Genomic DNA, 21,057 nt, shown 5'->3' with positions numbered 1-21,057 from the left:
CACGGAAATGAAGTGCTGAAATAGTCTTCCAGCAGTGATGGGGAGTGAAAACCAGTTTCAAAATGCAATAAAAAAATGCTATTGCAGCTTCATAGAATTATGTTCAATGAACCAGAGAATTCTCATCCGCTCCAATTTCCCAGCTACTAAAACGCAGTATCTGGCAGTCATCTGAAATCCGTACGGGCACTGAGCTGCAACTGATTAAAATAATTGTCACTGATCTTTTGTGATAGTGAGGCTATCACCCTCAGGAAACCAGAAGATGTAAACTCCTGTTAAGAACAAGTTGCTTTTTTTGTTTGTTTGTTTGTTTGTTTGTTTTCCTTCTTTATAACAAGCCACTTTTCAGCTTGCTTGTAAATATTTGATGCCTTACAGCATGGACACACTTTGCTTTTAATTTAGAGAATTGCAATTTTATTTTTAAGAGTATTTAAGAGTATTTCTCAGTTTTATTTTTATGAGTAACACTTCTATCCAGAAATGGATAGAAAACATTCATTTTCAGAAAACATACAGTGTTCTTTAAAAAGACACCAAAATATTTCATGTTGTATTTTAAGGAAATATGCTAATACATAAACTATTTGCATTATAATCATTCAGTACATCAATGACTAGTGTACAGAATTGGTAGCTTGGATTAGATAAGGTGGAGAATATGCTCCTAAACAATAACTAGAAAGGGATTCATGTTTCTTTGGACTCTTCTATTTTTAGCTGCTAAAGAAATCACTTTCTTCTACCTACATAGCACTAACGTGTGTAGCTGTTACAGCACTGTGCACACACTTTTGCTCCAGACAATGAAGCTCTAGTAAGGCAATGCATATGCTAAATTGCAGAAACACCTGTACATTCCCAAGGCAATAAATATTTATGCAGTAAGAGTGCTTTAAGTATGATTAGTGCTCTTAAGAAATCTTGGGTTAAAATCTGCATTTTCAAGCCTAAACTAGCTTTCATCCCTCAGCTTATACAAGAGGGAGGAAAAAAAAATGTACAAAAAAGGACACAGACATGGAAGTTAGGTTTTGGTTGTTATTTCTATTATAGATTTCCTAACCATTAAAAAAACAAAGGAAGGTCACAATGAAAGAAAAACAAACATGGAAAACAATTAGGACACAGTTTTACATTACTGACACTCATAAGGTACCTGCATAAAGACCATGTAGCATGGCATGTTGCACAAGAGGAGGATAGAGGTGATTTTTGGTGTCTATGTCAAGACGAGATACCCCAAAGAACCGGCTTCCTTTCTGCTGCTCACCTGTGATACTCATTAGTTCAATCTATCCAACTTTAAGCGTAGGAGTGTATAAGCCATTCACTTGGAGTCACGATCCTGTTTACCTGAACGTGCAGCCATTATTTCTCATGCCTGTGTCACAAGTGGAGGTTTGCAGCTTCCAATTTCAATAATGCATGGTCAAAAAATGAATAATGTCGACCGCGAGGCCGTGTAACCAGGCAGTATAGCTGCAGCCGCTTTCTGTTTCTTTTAGAGGTATGGTGACTCGTACAGGAAAATTATGTCTGTGCAGTCACTCTGAAGCAATGTGATGATGAAAAACCAGCATCCGGTATCATTTTAGAATGGAATCAAATGGAAATGTTGTAAAAGGGAGGGGAAAAATGTTGCAGTACAGTGTGTAATTTCGTGCTTAAATGAAAGGACGCGCTGTCACAGATGATGCAATAAAATAATAGCATACAACATTAAAACAATGCCCTGCAATAAGGGAGTTGGCTAGCAGATAGTACACCTATGCTTCTTGTAAGGTGTTTCCTATTGCAGTTGGTTCACCAAAATGAAGACCTCTATCCCCGGTATCTTTGGACAAATGCTCACTTTTATTCGCATTGCTTTGTAACAATTCTTGGACTGCTGGAAGCCACGTTGGAGCAGCAGGAGAAGCCCATCCTGCAGAAGCAGCAGGCACGGCTCCCCAGCTGGTTCTGCAGCCCATCCCCAAACAGGGCCCTTGCTACCCATGCCTGCTGTACTGGTAGAGGTCTCTCACGGTGCTGTACCTGAGCCATGGTGGCCCCCCATGCCCTAAATATGCCCCCTGAGGAGCGTGTCGGCAACAGGCACTGAAAGCAGTGCAGTGCGTGTTTCAGTCACGTTGCACGGTGCAGGTTGCTCTGAAGCAACCACTGCTGATGCTGCCACCCCTGCAAAGTACACTTATGGGGGAGGAGGTGCTGCTGTTTTATTACTGAGAGAGGAAAGACAGAGAGGAAGAAGTGAGCACAAGGTTCCTGTCTGGAGTAATGCCTGAAACAGTGTTAATAAAGACATATTCTGAGCACTGTGATTTTAACATTTTTCTGTAGGAAGATGCTCGCCTGTGAAATACTTATTTCCTCCTATGGTAAGAAAAAATCCCCACACCTAACTCTGGAGACATTACGAGTGTCTTAATTAAAAGACAAGCATGTAGGACAGCACAGCAACAGACTTGTAACAAACAAATCTTCATGTAGAAAAAGCCCTCCATAAATCAAAGAGCAGCACAACTACCTGGGCGAAGGATCAGTGCTTCCCATTAGTACAGAGCAGGTCCCTTGGCATGTGGTAAGGAACCCCAGGCTGAAGGGATGCGCACCAAGAGCATGGAGTCACTGCCATTTGGCATGCATACAACACCAAGCAACCTGGAAACACAGAAATCCCCCGTCCCAGAAGCCCCCCACCCTGCCAGTAACAAAAGCTGGGAAAGAGATCAAATGCATCAACTGAATTATTTCAAAATACAGAAAAGTTCCATTACGTGAACATTTTTTCTCTTCCACGATACGATCAACAGTTCTGTCTTGTATTAGATGAAAGACTATTAGAATTCCTTTAGCTTCCAACATACTTAAAAACAAAAGAAGTTAAAACCTGCACTGATGTTTTATTTCCACCAGTGTATTGTCCCTTGGCAAAGTTCTACAATTCTTATATTTAAAATTATTAACAAGCAACTTTCCTTGTTCTTTATGCTTCTGTGTTTCCTTTTAAAAATGAAAATATATGCCTTTTAATTTTGCAGGTTTTTTTTTTTTTTTTTTTTTTTTTTTTTTTCTTCTTATTTATGGCTTTTTAAAAGCATTTCTACTGAGAGCCAGCTCTTGGTCATCATTCACACTACCTTGTTTCAGTTCTTTTTTTTTTTGAAAGTGCCTGGCTGATGTGTCCTCACCTCCACTAGATGACCTTCTCTTAAAAACCACAAAGAACTTCCAGGTAAACAATGTCATATTAGGCTTTATAAACAAGAGTAAAGACAGCAAGATGCAGAACGTAATCTTGCCCTGCTCAGCACTGGGCTTCACAGGTCAGGGTGGATTTAGATCAGTTTTATTGAAACCAGAGAAAAGCAACAAGGAAGGATTAGAAGTGAAAAAATTGCAACCTATGAGAAAAAGATTGAAAGAACTGTTACTCTTTGATCAAGAGAAGGAAAAACTGAAGACTGATAAACTAACAAACTTCAAATATGGGACAATTGCTTAAAACAAACAAACAAACAAAACCACACCACCAACAAACACCTTCATTTGCTGTGAGGTTTGTGGTTAGACCTTAAGTGAAGCTTTCTAGCAGCGGGTGCAACAAAAGCACTGCAGTGCTGGGGAAGTTCACACAGGTCCACCTCTGGAGACATTTACAAACACAAATGTTGGGCAGGAATGCTGTAGGGTACAGTCAGTCTCAAAGAGAATGGATTACATTACTTCTTTAAGGCCCTCCCCAGGTCTATTTCTATTATACACTATTCTGTATATATATATATTTAGAGAGAGAGAGAGAGAGAGAGAGATTGTTTTGTTTATATATAAACAAATGTGTTTATATAAAAACAATATATATGTCTATATGTCTATATATGTACATATATGAACATATGTTTATATATAAATGAAACAAAACAAACAACCACCACCACCAAAAAAAATAAATAATGAAGATACAACTATTTCTGCTAGCTTATCACAATATTTTACTGTTGTGATCAACTCCTTTATCAATCTAAACCACTACCATGTTAGATACATGCAAAAAAGTGTTGTTCAATGCAAACATAAAAAATATGTTTTTACAAATTCTTACTGTTCACAAAATATCTCTCCTTTACCTCTTCCCTCAGACTAGCAAGTGATGAAAGAACAAGTCACTTTATTCTTTAATATGACTTGAAATGATCATCTTATGCATTATCAGTAAGAAGTCTGGCCCTTAAGCATTCCAGCTCCTGTATTCCAAATTATATACAAAGGATTAGAAAGGGTCTCCTGGGTCATCAAGTCCAGGTCCCTGCTATCAGAGTCAGCCCTGTAGTCTGTAATTTATCAAGATTGAATTTGTTTGCAGAGTTCTGTCTTGAAAGACTGCTTTCATTATGCTCACTGGATGGCTGTTCCAGACCACACTCCTCTGATGTTTCAAAACTTCTTAAGTTTTCAATGTAAGTTTAGTTAGGGTGGTTTATACTACTTTGCTCTTGTGCCAGCACTGATTTTTATCTTATATATCTCCTCTGTGACAGCAAAGCTATGCCCTCTTGATTTGGGGGTTAAAATTTTTTGTTTCTTCTTTAGCTGGTCCCTTCACCACCTTCCATTTTCTCCTACTAATTTTCATCTTTGCGGCATTAACTCTTGTTTTCCCTGATGTGTTTCATTGACACCCAGATGGCTTGGATTTACTGCTTTGCTCCTCAGCAAGATCAGCTGGTAAAGGCATATACCTTATTAGCATGGCATAATCTACTCTCGAAGTACATGTTGTATTTTATCTTATTTTTAATTTTTCTCAATGTATGCAGTTATGTTTCCTTCAATAATTGAAAGCTTTACATAGGGATGAGATATGAGCAATGGATCCAGCTGCTCATGCTGTATCTCAGTATCTTAATCATAGGCACAGTATTTGCTACTTATGCCCTTCCCTCACTATCTGACCTGGTGTCAGCTATTTATTCAAGTCTTTACTCTTGGATTCCATTTCAATTGGTAGTTCTTTCAATATGCTGCTTATTTTAATGTATATTTCCATCATCAGCCTTTCAGTCTCAGATGGGTTGTTCTTCAAATGATTGTTGGTTCTTATTTAAGCCAGAGGACCTCAGTCAATAGTCTCACCAGCTACATTTGTGTGGTAGTCCTACAGCACCCTCCAGGAAGGAGGCAACTAGGACATGGAGTCCCCCTCAGCCAGAGAGGGCCCAAGCCAAGTTACAGAATCACAGAATCATCTAGGTTGGAAGAGACCTCCAAGATCACCTAGTCCAACCTCTGACCTAACACTAGCAAGTCCTCCACTAAACCATATTACTAAGAAAGTAGAGAGCAATAAGGTTGCCCCTGAGCCTCCTTTTCTCCAGGCTGAACAAGCCCAGCTCCCTCAGCCGCTCCTCATAAGGCTTGTTCTCCAGACCCCTCACCAGCTTCGTCGCCCTTCTTTGGACCCGCTCAAGCACCTCGATGTCCTTCTTGTAGCGAGGGGCCCAAAACTGAGCACAGTACTCGAGGTGCGGCCTCACCAGAGCTGAGTATGATCTGCTCACCGACCCCCTACAGGCAATTATCTTGCAGGACCTTCCTCATCCCATCTGTTAGGCTAAGTTATGGCATAGTTCAAGAAAAAAACGTTGGGGGACCATGAGTGGGAGGAGGAAGACAGAGCTTGTGCCTGTAGCCTAGTGTCAGGGACTGGGTCATAGCCCTGAGGTGAGGTGCCCAGGCTGTGGATGCATTTCACTCAACGGTGGTTAGCGAAAAACTCAACATCACCTGTCCGTGTGCCAGGTACAGAGAGGCAGGAGCTCCAAGATGGTATTCTCAACAAAGCAGCCTGAGTGGATGCGAAATGCTATATCTCACTCGCGTTTCAGTATGTACTGATGGTGTGGGAGAGAGAAACCTGCTGCTGTGGTGTGAACTGCCATGACTTGGGATGGGGAGGCAGGCAAGGAAGTAGGCTGGGTGTTTTGCCGGCTACAGTTAGGAGCCTAAATTCCACTCTAAACAAAATGTGAGTGTTTCAGTGCTTACAAAGTAACCTGTTGATCAACAGTCTCCTGACAAAACCTGAGTCCAACACCAGTTAGAGGAAAGCTTTATGGCTGTGGCTTCCCTGACTTTTCTGACCACTTCAAGCTTCCTAACCTCTGCAGCTTGCCCGTCTCTGGAGGAGCAGTAACACCCTAGCAGAGTTTATGTAACTGCTACTCAATATTGCTTTAAGCTTCCTCCATCTGACATGTAAAACTTCCACCTGCTCAGTCACCCAAGTCCTGACTTGAACTAATGACTCTTGATACTACAGTGCTATATTTGCTCCCAGCAGGCTGATAACATATATGGAGGAACGCCTGATCCAGTTTATGCTATAGCCTGAGACAATAATTGCTTTGCACTGGTTGTTATCACCTAGCAGCGGGATCAGTTTAAGTTTGTTGCTCTCGAGAGAACAAGGAAACTGCAAATATGGTGAGAAATCCGTGTGCCATTCTGCCTTAAAATGCCAGAGAGCCACTACTATATCATTAACTATAATTTTAACCTTTGACAATGCTGTCGATGAGCCTTGGTATTTTGAGTGCTGTCGATTAAGCTGTCGATGAGTTCTTGGTATTTTGTCATCGCTGTACTATTTGTAAAAAAATGCTTCTCTCCATTGGCTTCTTCTTTCATCTCCGTGGTTGGCAGCCTTGATATTTGTTTTTCTGTATAATGGAAATTCTAGAACTGCTGGTAGAAAATGAAGTGTTGCTATGAAAAACACATGATTTCTCCCCTCCCTTTAAATACTTCTTTCTTTCTCTCTGTTTAAAAAGGAATACTTTACAATGTAAATGAATACTGTTTCCTCCCCCTCCCAATTTGTTCCTAAGGCAGCAGGAACTTTTTAAAAGCAGTTTCTCTCTAAACTTACCAGTGAGATAATTCTGAGTCACTGTGAAAAGTTTGTTTCTGTCCACCCCCTTCTCTTTTGCACAGAGGGATTTTCACAAATCTGTTATCAGACAGTGCTGAGAGCAGAGCAACTGTGGAGTCTCTAAAATGCCAGCGAAGATGATCAAGTTTCCAGTGATAAAATGCAGGAATAAACAAAGCATTGTAGCATGCCTTGCTCTTCATTCGAGCATTTCCTTTGCCTCATTGACACAAAGTAAATATAAAAAAGGCCAGCAAGTACAAAATAAGCCTCTGTTCTACACCAGAGCAGAATAAAGCAGCTCACAGGCTTTCTGTTTAAGCAGCTTTACAAAGTTCTGGTTATCAGCAGTTTCCTCACTTCTAAATCTGGCAATTTTTGTTACTCACTTTATGCTCAGTGAGAGGTCTCCGCTCTCCAGTCCTCTGCCCCTTATCCCTGCCCTGCTTCTGCTGCTGTGTGCAGAATGAGCTTTCTGGATGCTCCTCCACAGAACACAGCAGACCTCAAGTTCCATGCAATAGCTGCATCTGCTCCAACACCATTTTTTTGGGTCTAAATAAAGGCAAAGATAGAAAATCCATTCACCTTGCTGAGACACGGCCACTGGCAGCACTTGGTTCCTCTCTATAACGCTCTGGGAAAATAATTTAATGAAATACCTGGGCATTCCCTGTCCCACATCTCCTTAGATAACATAGGCTTTATGGTCACCTTCTTTCCCTGGCTGTCTGGTCATATTAGGACAGGAGATGGGAGTCCAGAGGATTTACATGCAGTGTAGGCAGGGCAGAGGTGCATTAACATACAGGAGGGACGTTTTAAAGGCTCTTTTGTTGATGAAGAAAACTTCTCATGTTCCTTCATTCCTAGTGGAGGTCAGTTTTGGCACTGTACTAGACACTTTCCTGGCCATACACAAGAAGATTAATGAGAAATATTTACCATGGCACTGGTGTGCTGAATTCAGTGTATCCCTGTGGAAACAAGCCCCTCGGATGACCAGAGACACCTTGCTGGCGATTTTGCAGTGGGGTTGGGTGGACATAGAGTTGGAGATGCCCAGTGGCATCAAGGTGCCGCTGTCCTGAGCACGTGGCAGCAGAACTTCAGGGGTGTATGGAGAACTAGAAGTGCCTAGGGCTCTTAGGTGCTAGAAAGCAAGGCGTGTTTTGTGGACGGCTCATTACATTTCACTTTAGTAATGTTTTAGTTTTTTTTTTTTTTTTTTTTTTTTCTGTGTACATAATTCTGTATTTTTTTTTCTTTTCTGTCTGATCCTGAGGAACAGTCATTTTCACAGCCTGGGAACTGCAGGGAAGAGGTGAGGTAGCACTACTCTGCCTTATCCTGCCTCATGGGTGGTTTGCTGCTGTGTGCTCCAGGGGTGCTTAGCCGCAGGTGGTGCCACAAGAGCAGCAGCCCGCTCCCTGGTGGATATCCTAAACTCAGCTCTTCCAGAGCACAACTTGATACTCCAGTTCTGACCCACAACCAAATTAATGCACAGAAATCATGCAGGTGGTTTTAAGCCCGTACTAGGGACTTTGGTGTAAACATTGCTATGGATGCACCAACTTGAGCAGAATACATCAAGATGCCTCAGGGAGGTCAGGAGATATCTCAGACACAGCGCCTCTGCTTCTCGCTGAGTCCCAATAAGCTTCTGGGTCTGATTAAACATGAGGGTTTAAAAATTTCTGTGAGGGCCTTGAAAGCAAATGCTGAGCCTTTTGAGTATCCCTTTCACCACCGGGCAGCCAAAAATCACCCACAGAAGAAGATAACTCTACCTCTTTCATGGTGGAGGCAATGAGGGATGCACATGCAAAGTGAGGTGTGAAAATGTTCAAGAAAATTCAGAAGTTCAGGAAAATTCAGGAGGCACCATGCAGAAAATGACACACACTTACATACCTGTGTGCTGGATTTCATCTCTATAAGCCCTGGACTGCTGGTATCTGAGGGAACCAGGTAATTTTCTGTTCCAAGAGTTCTTATGCCCCACTTCCTAGGAAGCAAACAAAGAACTGGTGGATAGGATTAAAACAAGTAATGTGATGAAATGCCACCTTACTCTGTTGATGCTGGCAAGGGCTACCTGAAGAATGGTTTTATCTTGTTAGATCAGTTTTGTGCCCGAGTTACTTCTAAACCCTGACACGTATCTTTTTCATTATTTGAGTGTATGAGACCAAAGGCTGGAATTAGAATATTTATGAGAGAAAAAGATGCAGAAGGGTGTTAAAAGGGATTGAAGAATGAGTTTGTTTTCCAGTTCTAGAGGCACAATGAAACTAAGTGTTTTGCATGAACTATATCATCAATGGCTTAAAAAGATTAAGAGAGCATGTGTGCTTTGTGTGCATAACCTTTTCAGCTGCATGGCAAATAAAATAAATTAAGAGAATAGACCAGATCCAGTGGTGGGTTTACATTTAAATACAAAGTTTACATTTAAGTTTCTAGGAGAAGAGTTGGAACAATTTGGAGTAGGTTTGGATCTTCACATTCTCTTAATATCGAATTGCATAGTATTTTTAGATTTTAATACTGTACATGTTTTGACCCAAAATGCAGTTAAAAACTTCTTTTGTCTTGGGTCTATTGTGAAATATTAGCACTTGACATGCTATAAACTAGGGTTAGCATAGACTTTCATAGACATAACCCCCGAATCAGCGTTTCTTTCTTTTTCTTTTTTTTTTTCTTTTTTTCTTTTTCCTTCTTTCTTTCTTTCTAGTAAACACAGATTTACAATGTGCCAAAAACTCTGCAGTTCCCCTCAATCAGAAGTCAGGAGGGAGGCTTTCAAAACATTCTGGGCTTTTTTATTTGAGCCACCTCATGGCTTTTTTTTTTGCAGGCATTCCTTCCCAGCAAATAGCACAAGAGCTAGCATGCTGAACAAATAAATATACAAAGGTTACTGAATGTATAACTCTTTCCCTCCAAGGAACCTCCTTTCACCTTGCATGCACACAGTGCAGGCTCAAGTTGAAAACATAATTTTTTTCCCTCTCTCAAGAGGAAAAAAAAAAAAGGCCAAAAAAACCCTGTAAAGACTCAGAAGAAAGATTATTAAATCATGGTAATTTATTTTGTGTTTGAGCTTTCCAAAGGTCAAAAACCTCCAAAAGGAATTTCTTTTTTGCTGAAACATTTGTTTAGACCTCCTCTTAATGTTCACTGGGGGCTCCCACATTTACCTATCCCTCCACAAAGCAAGACTTGAAGATTGTCAGTGAGACATACCAAGTTCATGTTGCTGTTGATCAAGTTTCTAATAATGAAATCTAGCCCTTATGGCATCTCATTTAGTGCTATGGCAAGGCACATAGGGTGAACACAATTCAGTATGGCAAACTGCCCTGTCCAGTAAGGTAAATTATTTTCTTAATCTTAATCTGTATATAGGGCAGATTTTGGCTCATTAAAAGTGAAATCTTACAGCTTTACAAAGCTGTGCCTCTCACAACCTCAAAAACCAAAAACCAAAACAAAACAGGCTGTTTCCTAACTAGCCAGCTCTGAAGCAGGTAGAAATATCAAAGGAATTCACCTCACTGGCCAGTTACCTGAAGTGGGCTGTCTCACTCCATTCAAAAGGTGAAATTTTGAGCAATAGGAGTTATATACTTTTGGATTCCCATAGAACACAGACAAAACAAACAAACAAACAAACAAAAAAAAACCAACAACAAACAAATGGGGACAGCAGGGTCTTGCACAGGAAGGGCGGCAAGCGGGTGAAGCTGCCCTCTCCACTGCTGCTATTTGGGGCATATGGAGGCTGAACATCACAAGGTTTTATGTCAGATCTTGCCTTTTTTTTTTTTTTTTTTTTTTTTAACAGTCACTTGGTCTAGGTCCTTTTGAAAGATCTTCACAAGCAGGATTGCATCTTTGGAAACACTGTTTTTATAGGGTTTAAAACACACATGGTTAGAAGAACCTGACCCAGAATTTAGTGTTTCTCGGGTAACTGATAAACACGGAGTCTTTCTGCCTTTTCTTCCTTCTATTAAAGTGTCATTAAGGAAGCATTAGATGTGAAGAACATTCACCAGCCCATTTTTGTCTAGGGAGGGCAGTACTCTTCCCTCCTTATATCCATGTGTTGGGATGCTGGACACCACTGGCAGGGCAGCATGATGGGCAGCAGAAATCCTGTTACAGCCTTTGAGCTGTGCTATAGCCGTGACCAGCAGTGTACCCAGTGGTTGCCTGTGGGGAGGATGGGTGTATCCGCAGGAAATCCTTCTTGTTTAGGGTTTGTCATTGCATTTGGTTCCCATGAAACTGGAACTGAAAGAAGGCCACACTATCAGGAACCTTTTAAAGTTGACCTTATGATCTACTAACTCGGAGTGTTTCCCTGGTTCTTGAAAAGCAGTAGTAATGCGTCAGAAAATATGGGTGAATAAATCAAACCTACACTTGCACTTGTCTTTATATTCACCCTCACACCTCACAGTTTTCAGAGTGAAAACTGGCAGAGGCCTGCCATAACGCAGACACAGCCATTTAGAAAAAGGCAGTAGCATTGGTTAAGGGCCATAGGAATATAAAATATGAGCCACTTGTCACCTGTCAGTTAAAAGAAAACATTGCACGAGCATCTTGGGACATCTCCTTTGCTGTGTTTGTGTAATTTGGTAACTTTTCCAAGCACTTTCCTTGCAGAAGCTTTCAATTCGTTTATTCTCTCACCATGCCCACTTCCCAAGATTTGTCCTTCATTTGACCAATGGAGGCAGTCATTTTATTTTAATTTCCCCTTCCCTCCGCACTCGGGGGCTTTCCCCCTTCCACAGAGGGCAGCTGTTGCCTGTTGGTGCCCTCTCAGGCTCTGGGAGCACCCAAGGGCCCTGCTTGCTCTGGCGGTGGCCTACAGGGGCCTGTGGGTGCCGTGGTGCTCAGGCATGGCCCCGTGCTTTGTAGCTGGGTGTAAATACAGCTCAGCTCGGGGCAGGGCCGAATCCGGCCCTCAGCCAGGCGCAGGGCACGGTAGTGCCGCTAAGTATAGCAGCGGCTTCGCGTACAGTAGGGTGACCCAATAATTATGCAAGATAATACTGTATGCAGCTTGCTCGCCTCGCCATTCAGAGCACTTGCCAATAATACACACGCACACTTCGTTATCTCCTTTCCTAGCTGGTGGCTTTTATACGCGGTCTGTTTTCTCCCGAGATCACTGGAGCTATGGCACGGAGGGCTGTCTAGGTATATTTAACCCTGCGGGTCATTCCAACGTGCTGCTTTAAAAGAAGATCATATTGTTTTTCCTGCTTTCCATTTTTGAAAGGCTAGGCTTTGGCCAGAGGGCACTCTACATATCTGGCTGCAAATAGACTGCTCAGAGCCAAGCAATGCGGTGCCTTGACTAATTTCAGCATTCACTTAAGCTAAATTATTTATGATACTCTCTGCACAGGCCTTTCTCTGTTGTTGTTGTTTTAATGTTGTAATCTTCGCCAGAATAAAGGGATAATTTGCATGCATTTTCAGCTACTGCAGTAGCTAACACATGGCTCTGCAGATCGAGGCCAACTACAATATATTCAAAGTTTAAACTGAGTGGCCAGAAGAGGGAAATTTTGACGTGTCAGTAAATCACATCCCTAATGGTGAGAAAGCTTAGCATTTTTACATAAGCAGCTGAAACAACATCAGAAACATTTTCCAATGATATAGTTATTCACTTGTATCACAAGCTCATCGCCTTTGCTGCAGGAACGTAAATCAGGGAGATGTTAGGCTGAGAAGGGTCTATTTTCACCTCCAAGCTGGTATTATGAGTCCAAGTTCATCGTCAGTGGAGCGTGGCTCTGTCTTTATGAGAATATCAAACAGAGGGAAGAAACACAATAGCATTTTAAGGAGCCTTCTCGCTCCCAGCAGACACAAGGTACAAGAGATAAGAAACCAAATAAAAGTTGGAAGGGAATGCAAAACAGAGAGGTACCCCCTGCTTCACCAGCTGCTGGCTTGCCAAAGAAAACAACAGAAATGGGGATTAGAGCTTGCAACATGCACATTAGCGCAGGACTACCTATTCCCTGCCTTTTCTCCTCTGAAAAGCTGCCATGTGAGGAGAAACATTCCTTTTATTATTTATGGGGACAGCCACTCTTGTTTATTATGCTCATGTTACTATGCTCCATGCCAAGTACAAGCCCTCTTTTTTTTACGGAGAAGTTTTTCTTTGTATGAAGGGGGGGGGGAAAAAAAAGAAAGAAAGAAAAAAACAACTGTTTGCAGGATTAGTGAGGAAATTAAAGCCAGGGCAGAGAAAGGAGGTCTTTCTGCAGAGCTGGGAGCAGTAGGAGCAGTGTGCTGCAGCACCCAGCAACAGGGTGCTCGCGGTCAGCTTGCCCTGGCCTTCTCCAGGCACCCAAACACCTGAGCAGCACCAGGAGCCCCAAGTTCAGGGTGGAAAAAAGATGAAACAGCCAATAATGTGAACAGCAGTGGCTGGGCAGTTTGTGGGAGAGGGATATTTCCCTCCCCCCCACCCCATCTCCCTGGGTTTGGAACAACATTGACAGGATGGAAAGAAAAACAAGTTTATTCCCCCCTCCTCCTTTTTGTTGTTGTTGTGGCAAGGCAGCTGAAGAACAGCTGACCTATTTTCTGAGTTCTGCAGCTCTGGAGGCTCCACAGCACCTGACGGCTTCTTTGTGCCTGTCCCCTGAAGCATGCTTAATGCTCAAAGGCCTTGCCCTGGTCAGGGACTGCAAAGAAGGAAACTCTGGACTGCTCTTGGATCACATCCTGAATGCAGGCAAGGGTTTGAAACACATAGCCAAATACAAAGAAAATCCAAAAGCGAATGGGAGGGAAACCAGGCAGCAGCTTTGTCTGTGGTGGATGGCAGTAGATTTACTGCCTGGTTCACAAACTGCCTACAGCTGGGGGAAATTGCTAGTTCAATTCTCCCATGTTTAATGTGATTACTAGTACTAGTTCACAGGCTTAATTTCATTCCCTTGAATTCCTCGCCACTAACAGAAAACAATCAAACAGAAAAAGGCACAATAAAAATGCCTTCCAAACGCACAGAATACAGAATGCATTTCTCAAAGCAGGAACTTTCACTCATTCTGTCTTCAGAAGAGATTTTTCTTTTCAAGTAAATTTTACAGAGAAGAGGTTTATATTGGAAGATGGATATGCAGTGTTGTATGGAAAGAAGAGAACTCTTTCTCCTTTCTCTCTGGGGTTTTTAAAAACCCTGACCAAAGACCCTTGAGAACATAATCTAGGAATTATATATTTGAATATGGGAGAAAGTAGAAAGACCAGAGATTTGCAGAGTCCACATCAAACACCTCACTGGATGGTGAGAAGGGGCAGCTCTCCCCTGCTGGGAGAGTGCATCAATCATAGAATTGTAAAGATAAGAAAGGACCTCCAAGATCATCTGGTCCAACTGTTCCCCAACCACCAATATTACCCCGTCAACCATGTCCACATTCAACCTTTCCTTAAACACCCCCAGGGATGGTGACCCTTGGGATGGGTGGTCAGCAGACCCAGTACACCTGTTCCAATGCATGACCACTCTTTCTGAGAAGAAACGTCTCCTCATTCCCAACCTGAACCTCCCTTGGTGCAGTGTGAGGCTATTCCTTCTACTCCTGTCCAGTTCCCTCTAGTCCTGTCACAGGTTACCTGTGAGCAGAGGCCGACCCCCAGCTCCCCACAGCTTCCTTTCAGGTAGCTGTAGAGAGCAATGAGGTCTCCCCTGAGACTCCTCTTCCCCAGACCAAACACCCCCAGCTCCCTCAGCCGCTCCTCACAGGACTTGTGCTCCAGGCCCTTCACCAGCTTCGTAGCTCTTCTCTGGACATGCTCCAGGGCCTCGATGTCCTCCTTGTACTGAGAGGCCCAAAGCTGAATGCAGTACTCAAGGTGCGGCCTCACCAGAGCAGAGTACAGGGGAACGATCACCTCCCTGCTCCTGCTGGCAGCACTATTCCTGATACCAGCCAGGATGCTGCTGGCCTTCTTGGCCACCTGGGCACACTGCTGGCTCACGTTCAGGCAAGCATCAACCAGCACCCCCAGATCCTTTTCCTCTGCACAGCTCTCCAGCCACTCTGCCCCAAGCCTGTAGCGCTGCATGAGGTCGTTGTGGCCAAAGTGCAGGACCCGGCACTTGGCCATGTTGAACCTCATCCCATTGGCCTCTGTCCATTGACCCATCCTGTCCAGGTGTCTCTGCAGGGCCTTCCTACCCTCTGGCAGATCAGCACTTCCCCCCAGCTTGGTGTCACCCACAAATTTACTCCTATCCTATAAGGACTCCTATCCTATATGTCATTTTTCAGATTTTACCCTTAAAATACAGGCTACAGCAACTGAGTTCTGGTTCAGAAACCACTTATTGCTTCATGATGGCCTTACAACAAGATGTGGAGCAAATGTTTTCCTGTTTATCAGCAATACAAATACCATATGACAGCAATACTTCAGGCAGAGTCTTTCTTTCTTTATTGGCATGATCTGAGTTACAGCACAATTCCCAATAATGAAATGAAGCATACCATAGCAAATTGTATTCCAACAAACTGTGTTTTTCTCTGTATGAGGTTGCTAATATGAATACTATAAGCAAATTATATGTTTAACATGCCATTTCACCCTTCTTTACTATAAATTGCTGAGCTTACCTGGATTTCATCCTCAACATAGCATTAGGGGTTGCTGCAGATACTGTATTTACTACATTCCCAGGGCAGGTATCTCCAGGTTATTGCCTCAAAATGATTGATAACTTTTCATGCTCTTTCAGACTTGCCTGGGTAAATTCTGCAGGCATGGTTTCTCTAATGGCTTGCCTATGGATGTTTTATTTTACATTTTTCTCATAAAGAGGCAGAAATAATGGCCACCTTTTAAACAGAACGCCTGATATAGTGCACTGAAATACTACTCTCATTGTGCCTGTGCTATCCAATGTACCGTGCACAGCACAATACATTTTTGTGTGCTGATTTTACTACCTGTTAAACATATCTTCTCTGTCAGTGAGACTGTCCATTTAATTTAATATACATCTGCTCTGCAACTGCTACATTATTTAAACATTTACAATCTTGTTTGCCAGTGATTGTCTCAGTGTCTCTAACTTGTTAATTAATGTTTATTGCGTATCTGATTATATTTTACTCATTGTTCCCTTAATTTCCACTGAATAAGCCATAAACAGTTCTTATTAGTTATTATCAGTTTAGCTCGGCGCAGGATTAACGTTATGCCATTGTTGACATAAAGCTGCAGTTAATAATTCACTTCCTTCCCTTCAGCCGAGGCAGGCAGGGAGTTATTTTCTGGCTGTTTGCATCCCCAGCCGCGTGCCCCTGCCCGAGTCAGACACTGTCCAGCAGATGTAGGGATGAATTATGCTCCAGAGTTCTCTCTTGCATCACCATCATCGTCTTCTTTCATCCCCTCACTGTCCTCACCTCAGGAAAGTCAAACTGAGTCCAGTAGCCTCAAGGGAATTATTTTCATTTATAGTGCTGCCCTGCTGCTGCATCCCCACATCCTTGTCTCACCCCAGTGCCTTACCAGCCTCATTTTCCTCAGCCCTTGATTTCCTCCTCTGAGAAAGGTGCTAAAAATTACCAACTTCCCCTTGGGGCTCGGTGGCACAGGTAACTCCCAAATTTTCCTGCCTGGGGTGAAGTCAGCACTTTATAAGCACTGGTGTGCCCTTCCCTTTGTGGTTCCCCACCAAGACAAACATGCTCTTGCTGATGTACCCATCCTTGGGAGCTTTGCAGTCAGCAGCTCTTCCCAGCAGTGCTCGGGGACTGGTCTCTGGCATTATACCCAACCAAGAGAAGTTGTGGATGCCTCAACCCAGGAGGTGTTCAAGGCCGGGCTGGATGGGGCTTTGGGCAACCTGGTCTGGTGGGAGGTGTCCCTGCCCATGGCAGGGGGGTTGGAGCTGGATGGTCTTTAAGGTCCTTTCCAGCCCCAACTGCTCTGTGATCATATGCAGCATGGATATACCTGTATCTCTGGCAGGTAGATATGAATCTCCCAAACTATCTTTGGCTGCAGTTGTTCAGAGTCTTCTCTGGGACATACTGAGATGCACGTCTTGCTCACAAGGCCCACCAAAGCTTGAATCTGTTTTTGTTGTATCGCTCTTCCTGGCTCCACGTGGGCTGGCTGTGTGCTGAGAGTGTCAGGTCTCTGCGGGAGAACCGCTGTCAGCTCATCTCTTTGTAAATCATGCTGCAAAGTGCAGGCAGGATGGTTGCGGGGGCTCTGGGCACCACTACAGTACTAATAAATGCTCAGTAATAATAAAAGTAAAGGAAAAAAAACTAAAAACAAATAGCAGCAGCAGGAGCTGGCAAGAACCAAGAAACCGGAATGTTTTCATTTCTTTGACCTTTTATTAAAGCTAGTCAAAAATGTGTATCTGAGAAGTCTTTTCCAGGAGAAAATCTCTCTTACTCTTTTCTCCAAAGTGAAAAGTTACCAACAGTTTTATTTTTTCACAGAAGCTTCTACAACATTATAGTCAGATTTACTGAAACTACCCACAGATGTGTCAATTTACTGAAACAAACCATCTTAGACAAATGCAAAACATTTGACAGGAGTTCAAAGAGGACTCTTTAAAAGCTGCTTAATAAAAATGCTAGAAAAGCTGAAGAATCACTGAAAGAGAATAATTTTGAATACTGTTACACAGTTCTAGTTACACAATTTCTGCTATAAAAAATTGGAACTGTTTGAATATATTGAATACATGATTGTGTGTGCATGTATCCTTATATATCTATGTAAGTATCATTTATATTTATTATTAATATTTATTATTTATTGATATATGTATGCTAGCACATACAAATGCCTATATGTGCTTAACTGTTTCATGGCCTTAGAAACTATCCTGGCCCTCTCAGGTACTGACAGTCACTGCTATACAGGGGCTCTGGAACAAAGTCTGGAGAGATACCCACACTCTGTGGCTCTCAAGGGGGTTGCAGAACCCAAATAGGCCATTATTTATCAAAAGTTCATCTGTCTTGCAATGGAAATAGGAAGTGCTTAGATACATAGAGACAAAAGATTTTCACTCTGTTTCACAAGGTGCCTCAGTCTCTGTTGCTGAGGAGCTCTTCTTGCAGTACGGTGCTGTCAGGGCCACCTAACAGACAGTCTCCAGGGGGTGATTTTGTTCTTGAACTGTAAAGGGTCACTGGCTTTAAAAAGCTTCACATTCCCACTCTGAGTGGAGTAGTAACTTTTCTATTTTATAAATAATGTTGTTGTAATGTGCGTGTAAATTAAGGACCCTGATGATTGGTTTCTAATATTTGTTCTGCACTCCCAAAGGAAAAAAAGAACCTGGCAAGGAAAACAGGTATCCAATGAATCACTCTTCTGTTGATTGAATGAGGTTACTATTATTTCTAGAGACTTGAAAAAACATGACCTGTGCTTCTGAATTTAATTTTATTGTTACTGACACTTCTGGTCAACTTAATGCAATGTTAAGGCCTGCTGGTTCTCCGGAAAACTTGGCTCTTATAAATAATGTTCACTGTCTGGTTGCATTGTGGAGTGTTGCCCATATCACCTCCCGGGTGCAGACCTGGACAGTATGAACACCCGTACCAGTCAGTCTGACCCAGCATCCTACTTCTGACAGGGCAGCAGTACCATGGATGAAGTGATGCCTTCTCTGGTACACCCTTCCAGCTTCCAGCCATCAGCAGGTAGGGGATTTCCGAATCAGGAGATAGCATCTGGGCGGTTGCATCCGTAGGTCTTGATTAAGCTATTCCCTGTAGATTGTTTAGTGTTTTCTTATGACTTAATTTACTTTTTTGGCTGCCACAGCATCCCGTGGGAATGAAATCTACAGCATAATTGTGCTCTGTGTGTATTGATTTAAACCTGAGGTCTGATCATTCTAGTTTTTCTGACACAATGAGTAAGTGCTTCCTATCCATCTTTCTCCCCTGTTGACTTGGTTTTATAGCTACCACATCTCCTCACAATTATCTCTTTTACAGGCTAAAAAATTGCAGCCTCTCTAGTTTCCCCTCACATTCCATACCTCTGAGCATCCTGCTGCTTTCCCCGACCTCTCTCACTCGACCAGCCCTGTCTGAGGTAGGGCAGCAGAACTGCCTGCAGTAACTGCAGTGTAGGTGGATGATAAATTTACCCAGTGAAACAATGACGTCTTCTGTTTCACTCTCTTTTTCTTTCTCGGAGGCTTTTCAACTTTCTCTGAGCCTTGTGCAACCATTTTTCTGTGTGTTAGCCACAGTGACTCAAAGGTCCTTTTCCCAAGCAGCAAGTGGGTTAGTTCCCAGCATTCTGCACACGTAGGTCAGTTTCTCTCATTCCCCGTGCCCCTGGTTTGTGTTTCTCATCACTGAATTTCATTTTCCATCTTATCCATGTCTTTTAGGGCACTCCATACTTGGAAGAGTTGCTCCTGAATGCAAGGAATGGGAAAGATCAAATGTTACATTCATTTCTCATGCACACATTCATGAATCTAGACTTTTGATTATTTCTCTCTCTGTTTGAACAACATACTCTCCTCTTGCTAACAAAGCTATGCTGATCTTTCACTGACACCCCCCAGATCAGAAGCAATTGCTTTATTTTGTAGCAGCTTAGACTGCACAGCTCATTACAAGCTCTATTATGAACACCTTGTTTTTAATTCTCTCTTGAAAGTAAACTGTTTGAATATCTTTACTGATATTTTATTGGCAGGACAGAAAATGTCCAATACATTCTGATTAATATTGCTCAGTTAATTTTCAATAAATATTTTACATATAAAACAAATGAGACTTGGTCAAGTTATCATAGCCAAACAATGTACAATCTCATCACCACCTTAGAGTTACAAAACCTGAATCATGATGATCTGCTTTTTATTCTGTGTTTTTAAAACTTTAATGCCGGATGCCTGTTCCACGCTGTGCCACACAAGAATAGCAATTCTTTATTAGGAATTGGTCAATGGCATAAGTGGGCATGGGCTTCCCACGTTCAGTGTGAGTGCTTTCCCCACAGTCAATCGTTAGCACATAAATCTTAAAGCAGCCTTAGGTGAGTACTTCAGCTTGGCTCTCAGCCTTGTCTGGAAGTTCTTCTCAAAAAAAAGAAAAAAAAAAGAAAAAAAAAAGACAAAAAAAAAAAAGACAAAAAAAAAGACAAAAAAAGACAAAAAAAAAAAAAAAGACCACCCAACCAATTTTCTGTTGCCAGTTATGTAGTGTTAGATATGCCATATTTTCTGCCAAGGCACTCTTTCTAGTATTATTCTACCTTTGTCTTTCCTTCATGTGTCCTCCCCTTAACTCATTTTTATTCAGAATTCTGCACATCAGGAAAAAAAGTTACAAAATCAAAAGAGGAAACATTAGATTTGCAAGGCAGCAAAAACAGAAGTCCAGCCAAAGAAGAGTAAAATTTTAAGAGAAGAAAATAATAATTCGGTCAAATAAATTGCTTCCTAATTACTTTCCTTCTTTTATTACACCAGATTGTTCTTTTGGTGAATGTGTCAAGCTGATGAAGGTCTCTACCATGATTCCCAGCTGAGTTTCACCTCAGAGAAAACAGATCTTCAAGTCTGAAGGACCTTTGGAAATCCCTGAGACTGAAGGACTCTCCTGGCATAACCGTGTATGTCTGTGTTAGGAGTGTTGTCTCCCCAGCTCCTTAACCACATATCCCTTTAGGGCTGTGCTGGAAGGGATGCTCACAGGTATGGCTCCTTCTGCTTCTTTAGTACCCATTCATAGATAGCCCCTGACCATTTTCAGCACAGCTACAGTGAAATGACACATTTCTTACTGTAGTCATGCCTCCAGCCATCTAGATTTTGGCCCTTATACAGAATAAGGCCTCCATGAGGAAAGAAGTGGGATCTTGGCAGCCAGCACTGCACAATTTGGGGGACAAGAGAGCATGATGTGGAAAACTGATTACAAAAAACATCTCCCTCTTTGCTATACTTTAGGAAAATATGAATGAAATACAAATATACATAAAAAAAGAAAAAAACATGCACAAAAACAGAAGCAAACAGCTCTCCTTCCCCAGAACTAGTGACT

The sequence above is a fragment of the Anas platyrhynchos genome, chromosome 3, assembly GCF_047663525.1.
Source record: "Anas platyrhynchos isolate ZD024472 breed Pekin duck chromosome 3, IASCAAS_PekinDuck_T2T, whole genome shotgun sequence".
Taxonomy (NCBI): Eukaryota; Metazoa; Chordata; class Aves; order Anseriformes; family Anatidae; genus Anas; species Anas platyrhynchos.
This window is presented reverse-complemented; position numbering follows the sequence as displayed.